Below are 21,995 nucleotides of genomic sequence, written 5' to 3' on the forward strand. Positions count from 1 at the left end.
GAATACAAGGGCATGATTTTGTGCATAACCTAATTTGTTTGCCAATTACTGGTCTTGATCTCATTCTGGGATTGAACTGGTTATCCAAAAACCGCGTTTTACTGGATTGCTCTGCGAAAGTAGTGTATTTCATGCCTGAATACACTGAAGGGCCAGCTGTGGTGAATAACTACTACTTGAATTCCATGACGGTGAACTGTTATGGAGCCGAATGTCAGGGGATATTGGTGTTAGCTGCGGGTGTTTCGGGTGATGATCAGAACTTGGAACAAATCCCGGTTGTGTGTGAGTTTCCGGAGGTGTTCCCTAATGATATTGATGAATTTCCACTAAAACAGGAAGTTGAGTTTGCTATTGATTTAGTACTTGGGGCCGGACCAATCTCGAGTGCTCCTTACAGGATGTTGCCTTTTAGAAATGGCTAAATTGAAGTCTCAACTGGAGTATCTATTGAGTAAGAATTTTATCCGACCAAGTGTATCACAGTGGGGTGCGCCGGTATTACTGGTGAAGAAGGAAGATGGAAATATGCGCTTATGTGTTGACTATAGGCAGCTGAATAAGGTTACAGTGAAGAATAAATACTCGTTGCCAAGGATTGATGACCTGATGGACGAATTACAGGGAGCCGGTGTGTTCTCTAAGATTGATCTACGATCTGGATACTACTAGATAAGGGTCAGAGATGAGGATATTCCTAAAACTGCCTTCAGAACGCGCTATGGCCACTATGAATATACCGTGATGTCCTTCAGACTATCTAATGCTCCGGCAATATTCATGGATTACATGAACAGAATTTTCCATCCATATCTGGATAAGTTTATTGTTGTGTTTATTGATGACATTCTTATCTATTCTAAGACCGAGGATGAGCATGCAGAACACTTGCGAACAGTGCTACAAATTTTGAAGGATAGGAAGTTGTATGCCAAGCTATCCAAGTGTGAGTTTTGGAAGTCTGAGGTGAAATTTCTTGGTCATGTGGTGAGTAAGCAAGGAATAGCAGTGGATCCTGCTAAGGTTGAGGCGGTGATGACTTGGGAGCGGCCAACTTCAGTGACGAAAATTGGGAGTTTCTTAGGCTTGGCAAGTTATTATCGAAGGTTCATCAAAGGATTTTCACAGCTCGCTTTGCCTTTGACAAAGCTGACCAGGAAGGATGTTCCTTTTGTATGGACTCCCAAGTGCGAGGAGAGTTTCCTTGCCTTAAAACAGAGATTGACTACCGCCCCTGTATTAGTGTTACCTGAGCTGAGAGAACCATTTGAGGTGTACTATGATGCGTTCTTGAAAGGTTTGGGATGCGTGTTGATGCAACATCATAAGGTTGTAGCTTATGCCTCACGTCAGCTAAGGCCACATGAAAGAAACTATCCGACTCATGATTTGGAACTCGCGGCCATTGTCTTTTCCTTAAAGATTTGGAGGCATTATCTCTATGGAGTGAAATTTCAAGTCTTCTCAGACCATAAGTGTCTGAAGTACCTGTTTGAGCAAAAAGAATTGAACATGCGTCAGAGGAGGTGGATGGAACTCCTAAACGATAATGACTTTGAGCTAAACTACCATCCGGGAAAGGCGAATGTGGTAGCAGACACTTTGAGTAGGAAATCCTTATGTGCCGCTTGGATGATGCTAAGGGAGGTAGAGTTGTTAAGAGTCTTTCAAGGATTGAAACTAGGAATCAGAGAAGAGTTTGGGACCTTATGCCTAATCCCGTTACAGATCTCAAGCGACTTCAAGGCTGAACTAGTAAAGGCTCATCAGAATGACCAAGAATTGTATAAGATTTTGCCGGCGATTGAGAAAGGCAAGCAATGGAGAGTGTTAGAAGATAAAGATGGGTTGTGGAGTTTCAAAGGCCGGATAATTGTGCCAGATATCGGGGATTTGCGACAAAGCATATTGGAGGAAGCTCACAAGAGCGGGTTCTCTATTCATCCAGGAAGCACCAAGATGTACCAAGACTTAAAGGCGATGTTCTGGTGGCCAGGAATGAAAAAGGATATGGCGTTACATGTTTTCAAATGCCTAACTTGTCAGAAAGTCAAGATTGAACACCAAAGGCCAGCAGGAACCCTTCAACCTTTGGAAATCCCACAGTGGAAATGGGAGAGCATTGCTATGGATTTTGTATTGGGCTTACCAAGGACCCGGACAGGTTGTGATGCTATTTGGGTGGTTATAGACTGACTGACCAAGTCAGCTCATTTTCTGCCTATTCGGATAAGTTGTACTATGGAGGAGTTGGCGCACTTATACATAAAGGAGATTGTGAGATTACATGGCGTACCTTCACAATTGTATTGGATAGAGATCCTCGCTTTACATCACGATTCTGGGGGTTACTTTTCAACGAGCTTTTGGCACCCAATTAAGCCTAAGCACTGCTTATCATCCTCAGAGAGATGGCCAATCAGAAAGAATAATCCAAACCTTGGAAGACAAGTTAAGAGCTTGTGTTTTGAATCAACCGACGAGCTGGGATCGATATATGCCTTTGGTAGAATTTGCTTACAACAATATCTATCATGCGAGTATTGGAATGGCTCCATATGAGGCTTTGTATGGAAGAAAATGCCAGTCTTAATTATGTTGGTATGAGGCAAGAAAAAAGACTTTGATAGGACCTGAAATGGTATATGAAACACTGAGTAAATAAAGAGAATCCGGAGGCGAATGCTTGAAGCTCAAAGCCGTCAGAAGAGCTATGTTGACCGAATACGGAAGCCTTTAGAATTTGAGGAAGGAGAACACGTCTTCCTGAAGGTTACTCCGACCACTGGAATAGGGAGGTCCATCAAAACCAAAAAGTTAAATCCTCGTTACATTGGGCCATTTGAAATCCTGAAGAGGATTCGACCAGTGGCGTATAGGATCATATTACCACCACATCTTTCGAACCTGCATGACGTGTTCCACGTATCGCAACTTCACAAATACACTTTTGATCCTAGTCATGTCCTAGAACCGGAATCAGTCCAAGTGAGAGAAGATCTGACGCTTTCAGTAACTCCGGTTAGGATTGATGATGCCAGCACCAAGCGTCTACGCAGAAAGGAAGTTTCTTTGGTGAAAGTAGCTTGAAGTCGGGCTGGTATTGAAGAACATACTTCGGAGCTTGAATCAGAGATGCGGAAGGACTACCCACACCTCTTTTCAGGTAAGAGAAGAAAACAAGAAAATATGGAATCCTCTATGCCACAGTATAGAGATTCCTTGAGGTGTCAGAGGAAAAGAAAAATAGAAGGAAGAGGTAGAAGAATTTGAACTTAGAAAGATAGAGTTCGAATTGTACATGTTAGTCCATAAATAGAAGGATGTGAGAAGAGGGGAAGAAATTTTCGAAAATAAATTAAAAAGATTTTAAAAACATATTGAAAAATTGAAGAATGATTTTCGAAAAATATGATTGGGAAAGAGATAAAGTGATTTTTGAAAAAAGATTTTGAAATTAGAAATCAAAAAGATATGATTGAAGGCTTATTTTGAAGAAGATGTGATTAAAAAGATATGATTGAAAAGATATAGTTTTAAAAAGATATGATTGAGAAGATATGATTTGAAAAAAACAATTTAAAAAGATTTGATTTTTAAAATCAATGACTTGGCTAACAAGAAAAGATATGATTCAAACATTAAAACCTTTCTCAACAGAAAAGGCAACATACTTGAAATGTTGAATCAAATCATTAATTGTTAGCGAGTATTTTTGAAAATGGAAAGAAATTGATTTTGAAAATATATGATTGAAAAGATATGATTTGAAAAAGATTTGATTTTGAAAAATTATGAAAACTTGAAAAAAAATTTGAATTGAAAACAAAATCTTCCCTCTTGTGCCATCCTGGCGTAAAACGCCCAGAATGGTATACATTCTGGCGTTTAACGCCCAAAATGTACCCTTTTGGGCGTTAAATGCCCAGCCAGGTGCCCTTACTGGCGTTTAAACGTTAGTTTTCCTTCTTCACTGGGCGTTTTGAACGCCCAGCTTTTTTTGTGTAATTCCTCTACTGTATGTTCTGAATCTTCAATTCTCTGTATTATTGACTTGAAAAGATACAAATTAATTTTTTTTTTGGATTTTTAATGATGAGGAAAAATCAAAATGCAACTAAAATCAAATAAACAATGCATGCAAGACACCAAACTTATAAGTTTGTATACTACTGACACTAACAAATTGAGAATGCATATGAGAAACAATAAAACACACAAAATAAGAGAATTTAAAGATCAGAGCAAGTAAATCATCAAGAACAACTTGAAGATCAATGAAGACACATGATAAATGCAAGAAGAACAGAAACATGCAATTGACACCAAACATAAAATGAGACACTAGACTCAAACAAGAAACATAAAATGTTTTTGGTTTTTATGATTTTGTAATTTTTTTTGGATTTTTTGAAAATTATGTGGAAAAAGAAAATAAAGAGATTCAAAATTTTTAAATAAGAATTCCAGGAATTAGACATGGTTAGCCAAGTTTCAGCAGGACATTACATTCAAGAGCTAAATTGATGAAGATCAATCAGCTTTGGTGATGATAAGAACATCACCTTGAAACACTAGAATTCATTCTTAAAAATTCTGAAAAATACCTAATCTAAGCAACAAGATGAACCGTCAGTTGTCCAAACTCAAACAATCCCCGGCAACGGCGCCAAAAGCTTGGTGCACAAAATTGTGATCATCAATGGCGCCATCAACATGGTACGCTCAATTGCAATCTCAACTCTTTATCACAACTTCGCACAACTAACCAGCAAGTGCACTGGGTCGTCCAAGTAATAAACCTTACGCGAGTAAGGGTCGATCCCATGGAGATTGTTGGTATGAAGCAAGCTATGGTCATCTTGTAAATCTCAGTCAAGCAGATTCAAATGGTTATGAATGATTTATGAATAAAGCATAAAATAAAGATAGAGATACTTATGTAATTCATTGATGAGAACGTCAGATAAGCGTATGGAGATGCTTTGTCCCTTCCGTCTCTCTGCTTTCCTACTGTCTTCATCCAATCCTTCTTACTCCTTTACATGGCAAGCTGTATGTTGGGCATCACCGTTGTCAATGGCTACAATCCCATCCTCTCAGTGAAAATGTTCAACGCGCTCTGTCACAGCACGGCTATTCAACTGTCGGTTCTCGATCATGTCGGAATAGAATCCAGTGATTCTTTTGCGTCTGTCACTAACGCCCCACAATCGCGAGTTTGAAGCTCGTCACAGTCATTCAATCCTTGAATCCTACTCAGAATACCACAGACAAGGTTTAGACCTTCCGGATTCTCTTGAATGCCGCCATCAATTCTAGCTTATACCACGAAGATTCCGATTAAGGGATCCAAGAGATATCCACTCAATCTAAGGTAGAACGGAGGTGGTTGTTAGGCACATGTTCATAGGTGAGAATGATGATGAGTGTCACAGATCATCATATTCATCAAGTTAAGGAACAAGTGATATCTTAGAATAAGAATAAGCTGAATTGAATAGAAGAACAATAGTAATTGCATTAATACTCGAGGTACAGCAGAGCTCCACACCTTAATCTATGGTGTGTGGAAACTCCACCGTTGAAAATACATAAGAACAAGGTCTAGGCATGACCGAATGGCCAGCCCAATGATCTAAGATAGCATAAGACTACTCAAAGGTAGCTACCTAGATGTCTAATACAATAGCAAAAGGTCCTATTTGTAGAGAACTAGTAGCTTAGGGTTTACAAAGATGAGTAAATGACATAAAAATCCACTTCCGGGCCCACTTGGTGTGTGCTTGGGCTGAGCATTGAAGCATTTTCATGTAGAGACTCTTCTTGGAGTTAAACGCCAGCTTTTGTGCCAGTTTGGGCGTTTAACTCCCATTCTTGTGCCAGTTCCGGCGTTTTATGCCAGAATTCTTCAGCTGACTTGAAACGCCTGTTTGGGCCATCAAATCGCGAGCAAAGTATGGACTATTATACATTGCTGGAAAACCCAGGATGTCTACTTTCCAACGCAGTTAAGAACGCGCCAATTGGATTTCTGTAGCTCCAGAAAATCCACTTCGAGTGCAGGGAGGTCAGAATCCAACAGCATCTGCAGTCCTTTTTCAGCCTCTGAATCAGATTTTTGCTCAGGTCCCTCAATTTCAGCTAGAAAATACCTGAAATCACAGAAAAACACACAAAATTATAATAAAGTCCAGAAAAGTGAATTTTAACTAAAAACTAATAAAAATATAATAAAAACTAACTAAAACATACTAAAAACATACTAAAAACAATGCCAAAAAGCGTATAAATTATCCGCTCATTAGCCTTGTAATGTTGTTGGTGGATATATATTGGAATTATGAGGTGTGGAAGTTATTAATGGTATGCTCTTGTATTTACTTATGATGGATTATGGTTGGTGTTTGTTAATAAGGATGTAGAGTTGTGTTGTGGTGGTATTGCATATGCTGTAACTAATTCTGTGATGATCAGAATTGCGTGGAACCAAATCCTGGTTAAACCTCGGAATATTTGAAACTGAATTGGAGAATTTGGGATCTTTTCATCAAATATATGATTTATGGTGAATTTTCAAATTGTAATCGTGGAATTTGATTTTTACTGCATAATTTTTAGAACATCTGCTGCGAATGTTTCAAAATGAATTTTGAAATGAAACCAATTTTAAATAAAGCTTTATTCCTATTATTTTAACATCGAAAAATTTCAGAATGGTTGGACTTGTGGTTTTAAACATATGAATTTTTGAAATACGATGTGTTATACAATAAAAGCCAGATTCTGTTTTCTTAGATCAGCAACTTTGAGAGTTAATAACTTCTGATTATGGATGGATATTCAGGTGCACCCAATTGGAGGTTGAAAGTAATTATGCTTAGCAGTTGTGATTTAAAATTCAGGGCTGTCCATATTTTAATGAGTGAGTTATGGGACTTGGAAGAGGACATGTTCATTGGCTTTTAAAACAGAATTCTGCAGAAAGTTACTCAAATTCCAAGTTACATAAATCCTTCATTAAAAGTGGTTTTGACCTGAAACCAATTTTAAAAGAAACCTTCATATGCTGCTACTGTTTTCTGGTTTCTAAGCACTGTAGAGCAGTCAGCGTTTCTCCTCTGTTTCTGAGGCTAGTTAAATCAGAAAATTGTGATTTTTGGTTTGTTAGAAAGCTTATTCCGAGATGAACGTCTGGACATAAAGTTTTCCCAGTTCCAAGTTCATTTGTTATATAAAAAACAGAAAAGAAAATAGAGTGTTGAGGATGTCTTAGTGATAGTCATGGGTCCGAGAAGACGAAGTTTAACACTAAGACTTGATATTTGATGATGTATTGATAATAATTGATATGGCTTATGAATTATGATATCTGAGATACGAGTTTTCCTGGGTAAAAACCGTGGCTCACCACCACGTGTTCCAGGTTGAATCTCGATACTCTGTTGATCCTACGTCGTAAGGGTGACCGGGCACGTATAAATTCCTGAGTATGGATAGCCCCCATTGAGTGATTATATGATGATTGAATGTGAACTCTATGCATAGACTCTTGGGGATGCGCGACGGGGGACAGTCTAAGGTTTTTGGACTTGTCGGGTTGGCTGGATAACCGATAGATGGGCCCCATCAGCCATAGGACAGGCATGCATCATATGCATTTGTTTGTTTTGATTTCTATGTATTTCCTGGGTTTGCCTAATTGATATATATATCACATGCTATCTGTTCTACTTGCTATTTGTACTATCTACTCACTACTTGTGCGTGAACTTGTTTGGTTGCTTATTTATGTTGCATTTTGGATGATGGAGGGATGGAGAAGATGGAGAAATGGTTGGATGTTAGATTAGGATTGAACTTGAGTAAGTTAGGTAGATTTAGAATACCTACCCCTGTTTATGGCTTCTGTTTAGTACTTGAGTTGGATAACTGAATAACGGAGTTCTAGGATTGCATATGCCATTCTCGGGACCTTATTTATTATGTGCGTGGCACTTTTACCAAGCTGAGAACCTATGTTCTCATTCCATATTGTATTGTTGTTTTTCATATGCAGGTCGAGAGGCTCCTCGCTAGGCGTCTGGATCTTGGAAAGCGAAGTAGTCCTTTGGTGTATTTTGGTTTCTTGTTGTATATATGTATATATGTATTTAGCTTACTCTCCAAGTAACTTATGTATGCTGCTCCTCTTAGAGGTTGAGGGAGAGATAGGAGTTTACTTTGGCATTTTGGTGTATTTTGGGAATACTTATATATGTTCATATATATATATATATCCTCCGGCCAGCCTTAACTTCGCAAGCTGAGTCAGGGACTAGTTATAGTGTTTCCTTGGCTTTCCTTTACTCTTTTGTTTACTTTAATCTTTTTCCTAATAGGTTTCTTAGCACGCAAGTAATCCTATTCCTTGAGTATTGCGCTTTTCATTTTGTGATTTTTATTTACCCGTTTGTTTCAAGGCTCCTAGTGTATTATTTCTTTCATTATTATATGTATATTTTTATTGTTTAGAGGTCCGTAATACCACACTACCTCTGTTCTACGACTTAAGCGTAAAACACTGTGTAATAGGATGTTACAGAACAATGTTTATGCCACTATGGATTTTGCTTCAAAAAAATTTCATAAAGTCTTCTTTCTCCAAATTTAAATAAAAAATAGTCATTCCTTCCTTTTGGTTTGGAAACAAAATTAGAGTAACCAACAATTAAAGCTAAGCACCTCATTTCTTTTGTTCATTTTCTTTAACCTCATGTTAAAACATCACGTCAAGTTATTGAAACATCAACGCTGAGGGAAAAGGAGAGAAGAAAATATCAAATAATTAGATATTTTGAGAGCAAAATTAGAGTATAAAAAAATTCAATTATATTAAACTTATATAAAAATCAGCAATTCATATAAAATATACATTAGAATACAAAAATATAGTTTAAAAATAATTTTAATGTACTCAAATATATAATTGCTTATTCAATAGTTGATTTTTGGGTGCACATAGTATTTGTAAAACCCGAAAAAATAGTAAATGATTAGCCAATAAATTAAATATTAATTTAGAAAATTAAAAAATGAAATTTTATAGTTTAATGAGATAGAGAAAATTAAAATAAAGAATTTTAACACTAATTTTAAAATTTTTGGCCCAAAATTGGGTCAACGGACCGAATCGGTTGTGCCAGGCCTGTATTGGGCCCAAGGACCAACATATATATGGCTAACCTTGAGGTATTCAGTCTCATTTTCATGTCAAACCTGAAGGGGCAACGTTGGAAGAGAGATTGACGTGATAACCTAATTCCCAAATCTCTCCAAACTTCAAATTCTTGTAACCTTCAATCTGGAGCTCCGATTGACGAGCCGTCAGCGACCACACATTCGTCTCGAAATTCTCTACAAAACCCATCTAACAATTTGGTAAGGAACTTGAGTTTTCGTGCCCAGTTCTTCCCCTTTTATTTTCGTGATTTTGAGTTTTTGATTTTCGAAAAATTGTGATTTTGATGTTTAGGATCAAATTAACTTTATGGGCTTGCTGGGTATTGCCCCAAATCTCCGTCGATAAGGTGAGAAACCTTTAAATCTTGTGAACCATTAATGATTGAACTTGTAACACCCTAGCTTTAGCACGTCATGATCGTACCAAAAGTAAGGAGTTACTAACCTATTTTCCTTATTTAGTATTTAATATTGAGCCTTTATTTCGATATCGTGTTTCAGTTTTATAGAAAATACCAGAAAATTTTGTTTTTGTTTTTAAAATCATAAATAAAAAATTGTCAAGTAATAATAATCACATAATTGTTAATAATAATAAATATTACACAAATAATTCAATATAAAACTCGAATACATTACCTATCCTTCCGGGTAAAATAAAATCCTAATCGCTAAAGGCGAAGGAACTCTATGAAAATGACTTAACTTTTAAAACAATTCCAACTATTCGTCCGCTATCTCATACTGAGTCTTCGAACCTCTGTCACTAAAAGGGTGAAAAATTTTGGGGTGAGAACAAATCACACATTCTCAATAGGGAATGAGAATGCCGTAAAAGTAATGAATAAAATGCAAATAATTCACATACCCAAGGAGTTTATGTTTTTATCAAACCTTTGAAAAATACTCTTGGTTTAACTTTAGCTAATTAATTACCTCTTTTAAAATCTCTAATCTCACAACATATTTTAAATATAAAACTACTCACATTAATCATCTCTTAACCACATAATTAATTATCAATCAAAACGCCAAGTCTTAATCACTTTATTACATTCACAAGCTAATAGTACAAGCAAGAAATTCAGTCCAACACACAAGCAAGTCACAACAAGACAAACGGTACAATCACAACAAAATAAAACAATCAAACATAATCAAATGCAAATGCGCAAACAACATGATGCATGTCTGTCCTAAGCAGGCCATGAGCTCATGTGTCAGTTGCCTACCTGCTCCCGACATTACCTGGGCACGAGCCCTAGATATGGCTTTCCTGATGCATACAGTGTACTTATATAAGGCTTACGGCTAGGTCGCATACAATGTGACTTTCAATGTGCTTACATCTGGAAAACAGTTCTTAGTGTGTGGGTGTCCCTACTATACATTTGGCACTAAAGCCCAAACAAAGTCGCATATGCTCTCCTGTGGTAGATAATTTCTTAAAGCTTTCACTTTATCCTTGTCCTCTGTTCTCCTATGGCAGAGAACCTTTTTAGTTAATATATATACTTTTAATCTTTGTTCTCTGCTCTCCTGTGGCAGAAATTTTTCTTAATAAACCGAGCTCAAATCATTTTTATTTAACACCAACACCACTCCTTATAACCTTTTCCAAACTTCCAAAACCACTTTACTTACAACAAGTTCTTCTTTCATACAAAAGAATCATTTCAGATTTAAACCTCTTTCAAAAGACTAAAAGAATCATTTATTAAGTAAATCTCACGGCAGAGTCTTGAGACTTTAGGGAGGACGACAATCAAACTCGTTCTTTAAAATTAAAAACTCCTTGAATCATAATTCCTTAAATGTAGTTCTTTAGTCAAACTCAAAACATAAAGTCTTTCTTAATAAGTCAAAACTCAATACATGATCTTTTCTTAATAAATCACATTCAAACCATAAAGCTTTTCTTAATAAATCAAACCCAAACATAAATCTTTTCTTAAAAATCAAATAATACAATTTCTCAAGTTCAACCTTTTTTTCTAAATATTTCAAATAAAGTCTTATGTTTCATAATAAAATTTCGACAGCATCTCCCCTAAAACTCGGACTTTGCAACCCTTTTTAGGTCCCAACCGAACCATTCTCAACCTCTTTCCAATAACTCAAACTAATTCCAATATCAGAAATCATTTTCAAATCTCAATTCAATACCATAAATCAAACCAAATCCAATGTCAAAATCTTTACTGATCCTCAGAATCATTTTCGATAAATCAATAAAACTTATTCCCAATATCTCAAGTCATTTCAAGTGCAGATTTTGTTTCAATATCAAATTAACCCCAAATCAAGAAAACAACATGACTAGAAATTCCTGCAACAATCACAACATCAATCCAAACTCAATTCTCATTTCAGTTTAGCAAATAACACAAAATTAAACACCATTCACAACCACAATTAAACGAATCCATATCAATTACTCATACTAAACCGTTATAGACTATTTGCAATTATTCAATAAGCCTTTTTGGCATTCATAAATTAAAAACTGTTGATTTTTAAAATAAAACCCCCTACCTGAACTCGTCAAAACTCGAAAGCTATGTAGCGCATCAAAGACCCCTTTTTTTCTCGACCCGTAATAGCGGCAACCATCAAATACCACATGCAAGAACCGAAGGCATAACCCTATCGCAATAATGCCACAGAATACTCAGCCACAATTAACAGAAATTGATATATCAAGGGTTCCAGAACAAAATACTAACTATAACAAAAGGAACCAATAATAGAGCAGTGGTAAAAATCTTTTGCGGTGACCGAGTAGTGACAGATGGCGGTGCATAACCCTGAACGGCGATGGCGATGGTCAGCAAGGAGCACGGCGGTGCAAGTTTCCTCCTCTCTTCTCTGATCTGACGGTATCAAACTCCACGATAGTAATAGGGCTTTGGCGACAACAGCTTGGCGGTGAGACCTCCCTCCCACGACGGCGGTCCAGCTTCAACGATGACGATGCATGCGGAATAGCGTTCCTCTACAGTCCCCTCCATCGCATTCCTTTCTTCCTCGAGCCTTCTCTCTTTCTGGAGCTTAAAGACGATAGAGAGGGTGACTTCAACAGCGATGGTTGCAGCTCGCGATAATGGGTCTGTAGACAACGAGGGTCACGACGATGCTAAATGGAAGCATAAACGGTGGCTCGATTATGGCGAGGAACAGCGATAGAGTGATGACGCTACTTCCACTTCTTCCCTACAAACTCATCTCTCCTTCTCCTCTATTCACGGATCACGGTGGCGACACAGATGACGGGTTCGATGGCAGTGCTTTGGCAGCTAGGCGTGGTGGAAACAGCTCCCTTTGGCTGGCTCTCTCTCTCTCTCTCTCTCTCAAACGCATCTTTCTCTCTCCGATCATAACCTTCTTTCTCTCGTCTCCCTTAATTCAACTCTGTGTTTGTGTGGGTTGTTTGTGTGCCGTGTGTGTGTTTGGGGAGGATGAGAGAGGTAAAGCGGTTAGGTTAGGGTGATTTAGGGCAAAATTAGGGTTTTGAATTGAGAATTTAGGGTTTGAATACGGTTTTAATTTGGAACCAAATTTAACCTAATATAATTAACTTCAAAAATACTATTTATTTTTCAAATTACAAATTATTTGTAATTAAACACTTTAATTTAAAACTATAAATAAATAAATAAATAAATTTTCTTTTAGTTCATAATATTAATCAAAACTTTAAATTATTTCAATTTGAATTATATAAAAATTTCATTATTTAATTTTAAAAACTCGGGTTATTATAGACCCCTAGTTTAATTTTTGTGGTATTTATCTGGAATTAGAGTGAGATATATGTTTTTGAGACAAATTCGATGATATCGGTGACTAGAAAGCAAACTGTGGAGGTTGGATTTTTGTTCGGTGAGGATTTGGGGCTTTGGACACTGGAGGAATGGAGATAATTGAGGTGCTTCGACATTAGGGAGGAATCGACCAAGGTATAGTTTAGATTTCTTATATTTAATATATAATGTTTTGTGAAAATCTAGGCTAGACGACTTAGGATAAGTTGAACTGTATGTTTGATACATGTTTAGTGGTTTTGGTGAAGGGTTGAACTTGTTGCAATGTGTAATGGTGATTGATGAGATTGAGGATTTATGTTATAAATGTGGTGGAAATTGTTAAATTGTACTATTAGTTGAGAATGGAATGATAGTGTTGGAGATTTGTGAATTGTTAATAATGATGAACTATGATGAAGATGGTGAATATATGATTGTGAATCTTATATGAGCTTTGAAGTTGAGTTGATAAAATTGTGTGTTAGAGAGGTTAAGGTTATTGGAGTTGTGTATTGGGCTATTATGAAATTAATTGAGCATTAATATGTGAAATTGGTGTAATATGGGGTAAAATGGGTGTGTTGAGAAATGTTTGGGTTTGGTTTGATATAGTTTGGTAAGTTTTAAGAAGGGTTGAACTTGGATTATTGTGAAAATTGAGGTTTAGCACTCCTTGAGAAATTTTATGAAAATATAATTTTTGGGTTGAACTTCGGAGAGCCATAACTCAACTTCCGAACCCCTAATTTGTTTCAAACTTATTTCATATGAAAATTGGGTCCGTGAAGTTTACGCCATTCGAAGAACGAATGAAAAATATTTTAATGCAAAAAAGTTATGCGCGTCAGAAGTTCAGAGGGCATGCTTGAAATTTTACAGCATTCAGCATTTTTGCTAATTTATAGGTCTTACGCACATGACCACTATACGTGATCTGACTAACCTTTTCAGGTTGGGCATCTCATGTACACGAGTAAGGACCTTGCGTACGCGAGCATGGGAAAAAGTACGCACACGCGTATGCGTGACCCATGATATCAGCAAAGTGAGTTTTGTATTTTAAAATATAATTATGAACTTCTAAACCTTTGTTTTTACTCTTTTAGCCCCTAAACCTCAGTTGTATATTAAGTGGTGAGTAAAAGGTAGGGGAAGAGTAGTAACTTGGAGATGAAGGAAGTTTGAGAGGTGTGAATAATGAACGAGAAGTGTGTAAATGTGATTGTGGCCTGGGTAGTAGGCAGTGGCGATGCCCACTTGCTCTGGGTAAGCGATAGGGAAGAAAAATTATGATAAATGAATTTAATTATGAAAATTTGAAATGAATGTATGTTTGTGATACCTAGCTAGTAGCAAGGATGGTGGTTCGTCCCGCTTGCTCCAGGTCAATGCTTGAGATTTGATAATAATGATGATTGTTTTAGATTTAATGAATGTATGTTTGAGATACCCGGACAGTAGTAAGGATAGTGGTTCGTCCTGCTTACTCCAGGTCAGTGATTGTGACGCTTGGGTAGTAGTAGCAGTACTGGTTATTCCACTTGCTCCAGTTTGAGCCTTTAAACACCCGCCTAGGTAGTAGCCGCAATAGTGGTTATTCCACTGGCTCTGGGTTAAGCGGGTAGTAGCAAGGGGGTTATAGCTCAAACTCACTTGCTCTGCATGGGTGTTTCAGTCCATGGTTAGCTACCAGGACATAACGTGTTGGCTATACAACTGATAGATGGTATCATCAGCCATAGGGCATGCATTTATCATATGTATTTGTCGGTTTTGCTTGAGTTTGCATTTCTTGGGATTGCCTAATTGATAATCTATACTTACCTGCTATATTTACTACCTGCTGTAATTGTATTCTAATTGTGTTTGTCTTTGCTTGTATTGTTTTTCTGTGCACTGGTGAGTCTGGAGGGTTGGAGGAGGTAGAAGATGAATTGTAGAGTTAGTGTTTCATAAGACAGTGAGTGGATTGTAATTTGAGAGATTAAGTTGGGATTGAGTTAGCCCTTAAGAACCTTAGATATCTACCCCTGCTTATGGTTTTTGTTTTAATCCCTTAAGATTTATAATCTGATTGTCAGAGTTCTAGGATTGCCTCTAGCTTTCCCGGGACCTTATTTATTATATATGTAGACACTTTAACCATACTGAGAAGTCCCGGTTCTCATCCCATACAATATTGTTATTTTTCAGATGCAGGTTGAGAAGCACCACTCTGTATTCTGGAGACTCGGATAAAGCAAAGAACTCTTGGGGCTCAGGGGCTTATTTATACATGTATATAGATTCTCCATCTTGTATCTTATGCTTGTCCCTCCTAGAGTTTGATTTGGAGAAATAGGTTCTACAAACGGTATTGAGGGTCATGTTTGGGGTTTCTCATATATATATATATATATATATAGTCCAGTTTTAACTTCGCGAGCCAGGTCAGAAGCTTTGCTATATGTATCTTTGGAATTCTTTTCTCACACTTATCATTTACGTGGATGTTGCGCTCTTTCGGTTTAACGCTTTTGTTTTACCCTTTCCTTAAAAGGCTCCTTGCTATAAAATTCCTTTCAACTATTATTATTTATATATTTTGATTTTAGAGGTCGTAATATCTCGCCACCTCAGTTTTATGACTTAAGCATAAGACTCTGTATGATAGGGTGTTATAGTATTTTTTAAAATATATAATTCTATTCTATATAAATATTCACAATTACAATTACCTTTATTATTTCTTAGAAATTAAGATGGTGGATATAATTTCTCAATCAATCAAAATTCAAAGTTATAATACTGTTAAAAAATACTACTTTTTGTTATTAAATTATTGAGGTTTTTTTAATTTTTATTGGGCCATATTTTTTTGCTCTAAAACACAATATCCTCCTTAATATTATTATAAAATAGTACTGTCATCAATTATTTAATATTTTTCATCGTGAGCGTATTAAATATATAGTACTCTAATTAATTAATAAACATATTAATTATTATATATAGTTTTTAATATACTCATGATAAAAAAATTACATATTTAATGAGTACTATATTTTATAACTAGAAAATAATAATTAAAATAAGTAAAAAAAAGAAAATAACATAAATTAAATAACAAAATAATAAATTGCTAACAATAATGTTGAGACTTTTGTTCCAAAATCTAATATACTCGATTACAAAAATCAAAAGTTTAGAAAAATCACTCATAAATTTCAATTGAACATTTGACCTCTTTTCTTTTCCCACATACTTTATAGACTACTTATTTTTTTTTTATATATTTTTTTTTCGTGATATGAAATTCTTGAATTTCTAGAAATCAAAGAAGTTATCTCGAAAGGCACCATAAAATCCACCTTCTTATAAAGGATCACAATGCTGTTATTTTGAATTTAACCGACACAGGGAATGATCTTCCTGTTGAAAAATATGCCTATGGAACAATGTTTATGCCACTATTTGATCTTTCTTAAAAAAAATTTATAAAGTCTTCTTCCTCCAAATTCAAAAAAAAAGAGTCATTTCTTCCTTTAGGTTTGGAAACAAATACTACTAGAAAATTAGTTATTATAAATGGATATGTTCGACAGATTTTATCCTACGAAAATACAGACGAAATTTGCGAGGAATTTTTTGTCGGAAACCAAAAAAAATGAATTAGTATAAATTACAAATGGAAAAGAGAATCCGTTGATAATTCTGTAGAAAAATTAATTTTTTCAGGAAAAATAACTACCGACAGAAAATCTATCTGTAATTAAATGAATATAAACATTGTGTTTTATTAAATTATTACAGACAAACAATTTGTCTGTAATTTAAAATATTCCATTGAAAATATTAGAATAAAGAGATGGGTCACTTTACTCCCAATCCTTCATTTCACTTTTTTGTCACATTCTTCTTGAATTACTCCCATGCCTTCTCTCTCTCCATTGAAGATGTGACGTCCTCCGCTGTTGCCGTCACCACCGCTCGCATCGCACGAGCTCCTTCCATCGCCGTTCTCAATGCGTTTGCTCCTTTCATCGTCACACGAGCTCTCTCGGCCGTGCTCTTGTCTTACGAGCTCCCTCCGTTGCCGCTCTTATGCTGCTTCTTCTCTCTTCGCTGAAGGTTTGTCATTGTCTCTTCTCGTCGTTGTTAATTCAGGTAGGCCTCCGCCTCCTTCTCGTCCCTAGTCTTAACCCTTCCATTGTGATTCTATTCCAATTTCATTATCCCTAGCCCTAACCATGTCCTTTCCCTGTTTTGATTGAAGTTGAAAATCAAAGAATATGATCGAGGAGAGCTCTTATGTTTGCAAATCAGCTGTTGCTGCTTCAAAGAACGAAGTTTCTAAATTCTAAGGTATGAATTTTGTATATTCCTGTAATTTGTGAAATCTGAAACATAATTTCTATGATTGTAGTATAGAATGAAGTTTGTTTATGAACTATATATTTGAATTGTGGAGATATTTTATCTGGAATTTGCATGCATATTCTTGTTCCTTCCCATTCTTGCTATGACTTGATTTTGGCTCCTCCTTTTTGTCCTTGTTTGAATCTGCTGAATTACAGACAGATAACTCATTCTTTTCAGTGTTTTTGAAACAGGAAAGATGACACTAACACAACTCCAAAGACAACAACGCGTTTAATTGATTCTGATCTTACCGTTGCTCTTGTCTTTCAACAACAACACTATCATCATGACTTTGATTTAACCTCAAGTTACTCTCTTTCTCACTCTCTTATCTCTCACTCACTCACTCTCTTATTTATCAAATATACCTTATCCTCTGCATTAATTTACTATTATTTTCAGCTTCTCCTTCCTTCACTGCCAAGTTGAACAATGTTGTTATTGCCTCAAGTAACTTGCAGTACGGGACATTTAACACCGTATGAACACACTCACACACTGTCTCTTGTAGTTGGATTTTGAAGAACCTTATCTGAAATGTTGTATTTCTATAGAACCTTGCTTCTTCAGGTTGTTACGTTGAGACATGGCAATATCAGCAACCGCATCATATGTTCCAACAGAAGGGGCATTTTCTGCTGTGTGCTACTTCAGGATCAGAAGGTTTGTTTCATTGTTTGTGTGCTACTGTTTGTGCTTACTATTTTAATTTCTGTTTCATCAGTAGTACTGGTTCTAACATTTTTATATAAACATTTTTCTAGACTCTTTGTAGACTGGCTCAAAATTGTGAGGCTGCTAAGAAGAGTCGATTGAGGAAGAAGGTAAATTAATTGTTCCCAACCTGATATGTTACATTGCTCAATTGAACCTAAACTTAAGCCCCCAACCATTGAATGATTGATATGTGTTGGTTTTTCAATAGGCATATGTGCAGCAATTGGAGAATAGTAGAGTTAGGCTTGCACAATTTTAGAGCAAGAACTTCAACGCGCACGTCAGCAGGTCTTAATTTGATTGTACAGGTTGTACTATTTAGTATGGTTTTGTTGTTATTTCTGCTTACCATTATGTCCATGGGATGATGTTTCCTTTGGGTGTATTTGCTGCAACTGGAACTGTGTGGGAGCATGCTTGCGCAGTTGTCGGAAATGGTAACATTTATAAAGCCAGAGAATGTTTACCTGAGTTGTGACTGATCTTGTTGATGTCTTGTGGAACAAAATAAAAAATTGTTAGGTTTGTGTATTTTCTGCTGATGGAGAGATTAGAGATGAATGGAAACTTTTTCATTCTAGGTTCCCCTTGCATAAATAATCACTGAATGATAATTAGGCTGATATTTTAGTTATGAAGAGCTAGATAGAATACTTCTTGTTGAGTTCAATGAGCTTCGAAAATTAATCTCTTAGTTTGAAATGTTCATAGATTAGGTGCCTTAGCATTTGATATGAACTTTATGCGCTGGATTAATCAACATCATCGGCTGATTAGTGACATAAGATCAGCCGTAAATTCTCAAATGGGTGATAATGAATTGAATCTTCTTATCGATGGTGTCTTGGCATGTCCTGATGAACTATTACAGGTAAAAACCATAGGGGCCAAGGAAGATGTATTTCACATACTTTCTGGAACATGGAAGACACATGCAGAAAGATGCTTCATGTGGCTAGGTGGATTCCGTCGATCAGAGCTTCTTAAGGTGATTGATCATCCACATTATTGCTCAGAAAAATGAATAATAAGTGCATTTTTCTTGTTGTCTATGGAGCAGGCTTATGTGCAGTAATTAGAGTCAAGTAGATTAAAGCATACACAAGTTAAACAAGACCTTCAAAGGGCTCATTCTCAGGTTATAAACTCATATATATTAAAATATATTTCATCAATTATTATGTTATACTATATAAAATATAAAGTTCTCTTTTTGTATATGTGTGTTTTTACTATTTGAGCTCTTCAATTTAATAGGGACTATTCATGGATTGTGGTGGTGTTGGAGGAAATCTAAGCTCTCGTGAGTTTTTACCAATTCTTATTTCTTTAAAAAAAATAATGTTGAAGTGCAGTTTCTAGTTATAATAATTTTTTAAAACGGGGATTGATAAATAAGTAGCTGAAATTTATTTGTAGTATTCTTTTTACACTTGAAGCTATTACTCTGTGATGACACATTGTAATGATTAGAGTTTCCAGTTTTATTTACAGTCGTGTAAGGCAGATATCCAAATCATGTGAACGTGATTTTTGCTCGGTCATAAAGGACACGGCTTTGACTTTTAGACCAAGTTGTTCATGGATACCATTGATTGTTCTAAATTTTAATGATAGTTAATTATTTATTGTCTGTCTGAGTTCTTAAAACTTTTGTTTGCCTTCTAGCTTGCAGATGGGTTAATTTTAGAGAAGACATCATCTCCTATAGGAGTTCTCTTAATTGTTTTTGAATCTTGCCCTGATGCACTTGTACAGGTGAAATAAACATTTTTTTTTCAATTTTTCTCTTAACTTTCTCGTTGTCACTTTCAATTGGTCATGGTTGTGATTATGTGTCATTCCTGTTCAGTGGGCTGTTAAAACGATTACATAAGTGGCAAGCAGGACTTTCTTTATCATGTGAACTTGTTTATATTAAAATATCAAAAACATTTTGCTTCTCATTTTAATATTTGAAGAAAAAACATTGGACATATGTGTCAACTTCTTGGTTCCCATTATTTCTCAAATTTATATTTTATCCATTCATCTATCTAAATTAATTGTTTTGCACCTTCATTTGATGTCTAGTTTTTTACCCCCATATATAACAACTCCTCCAATAGACAGTGCTAACTATTCTGACTCTTGTTTCTCAAATACTTTCATAGAACATGGAAGCATGTGCAGCGACTAATCATCATATTGCAAGAATCACCTCTCATCTTCAGTCACCCAATTTCAAGGTTTGTTCCTCATGCTCTTCCTACTTCAAATTATATATCTTTTGTTGCAAAGGGTACTTCATAGTTAATATAACTTTACATAGCTATAAAAAGCTTCAATGATCAGTATTTAATGAACCAATACTAACCTAAAAATTTTCTAAATTTGTGTTCCTTGCATAAACTTGAGCTTCTATTATTGCCAAAGATTAGTGCTTGATCACGTGATGTGTTCAATTTTGTGATGACAGGATGGTGGTGATCAAAAGGAGGGGCACCGGGATTCAAGGTAGCAATCTTGGGGGCTGCTGGTGCAATTGGCCAATCCCTATCTTTGCTGATGTATAATAGTTATTTTCCTCCTTATTTATTTGACTTCTTTATCTGCTACTTTCACTGAATTTTGTTTCTTGTGGATTCTATTGGCTTATATGATTTGGCAGGTCTCAAGACAAACCTCCTAAGTACTAAGTTAGCAAATAATTATTATACATGATGATGGAGCTAGATTATTAACCAATTTCGTGAATAGTTGGGGACTTAGCAGACCCCATTGATGGAGGCCCTTGTTATAAACTTTACACAAAATCCTTCTATGAGTTCACTGAAGGAGGGTGGCATATTTGTGACACAGGTACTATAAGACCAATGTCCATAACATGAATCAAACATTTATTAGAGGAAACAAAATTAAAGTGACATTTCTATATTGTTCAGGCATAACCTGTTGGAATATTCAGCCACACTAAGGTCTTTTCATCTATCTACAATACATTGAGACAGGTTTTTAAGTGTAAGTAATCTTTTACCCTTTTTAAGTGTAATAGGAATTGGTAAAGATTATTACTTTATCATCATTTTCAAGAAATTGTTTTGTATGTTATGTTACAATAGGAAATGGACCTCATCATATCTTAATCATTCTTTTGCTCTTGGAATATAACAGGCTTTAGATTTTCTATTAGAGTTGGATGTAGAAGAGATAGACCTGAGAATAAAACAAAGGATTAAAGGGCAAAACAGTCTCCAACTGGAACAAGCTAAAATAGTCTTCATATTTTCCACAATTTTCTTTATATAGATTGGAGGAAAAAATTTCCAATTCAGAGTCAGAAAACCAAGTTCTTCGCCAGCAAGCATTGGCTGTATCACCAACTGGAAAAGCTTTGACTACAAGATTAATACCTGAGGCATTACTTCTACTTCAACAACTGACACATAATTTGATAATACTTTTAACTTTACTGTTCTAATTCATGTGAGTAACTTAGTTTTATAAAGTAATTAGATTAATTTGATGAATGAAGTTGTGTGAGAGTGGAATGATGTAAATGATATTCATTATATGATGTAAATGATATTAATTACTTCTGCTTCAACTTTTTTTAATTATATGACGTAAATGAATTATATTGACTTACTTGTTTATAGTGTTTCTTTTTTCACTTGATAATATGATGAACTTGTTTAAATTTATATTTATTTTCTATGAAAACAAGTTTATTTTTCATTGGAAAAATCGAAAAAAATCTATTTTACTTTACTGACAGATTTATAGACAGATTTTCTGTTTGTATTCAGAGTGTGGGATGATTTTTCAACGTTCCAACTACAGACGAAAAATTTGTTGAAAGGTCTATTG

General features: G+C 35.6%; 1 long non-coding RNA gene across 2 annotated transcripts; it reads right to left on the minus strand.

Annotated features, from left to right (window-relative positions):
• Nucleotides 1-9,779: 9,779 nt before the first annotated feature.
• Nucleotides 9,780-12,147, minus strand: LOC112803807 (uncharacterized). 2 transcript variants are annotated; one of them, XR_011862957.1, is made up of 3 exons: nucleotides 11,949-12,147; nucleotides 11,758-11,868; nucleotides 9,780-9,988 (listed from the first exon to the last, which is right to left on the minus strand). It is a non-coding gene; the product is annotated as an uncharacterized lncRNA (long non-coding RNA). The 2 variants fall into 2 exon arrangements; XR_003202693.3 differs by lacking the exon at nucleotides 11,949-12,147 and having other exon boundaries at nucleotides 11,758-11,898.
• Nucleotides 12,148-21,995: the final 9,848 nt, after the last annotated feature.

Source organism: Arachis hypogaea, chromosome 1, assembly GCF_003086295.3.
Source record: "Arachis hypogaea cultivar Tifrunner chromosome 1, arahy.Tifrunner.gnm2.J5K5, whole genome shotgun sequence".
NCBI classification, from domain to species: domain Eukaryota; kingdom Viridiplantae; phylum Streptophyta; class Magnoliopsida; order Fabales; family Fabaceae; genus Arachis; species Arachis hypogaea.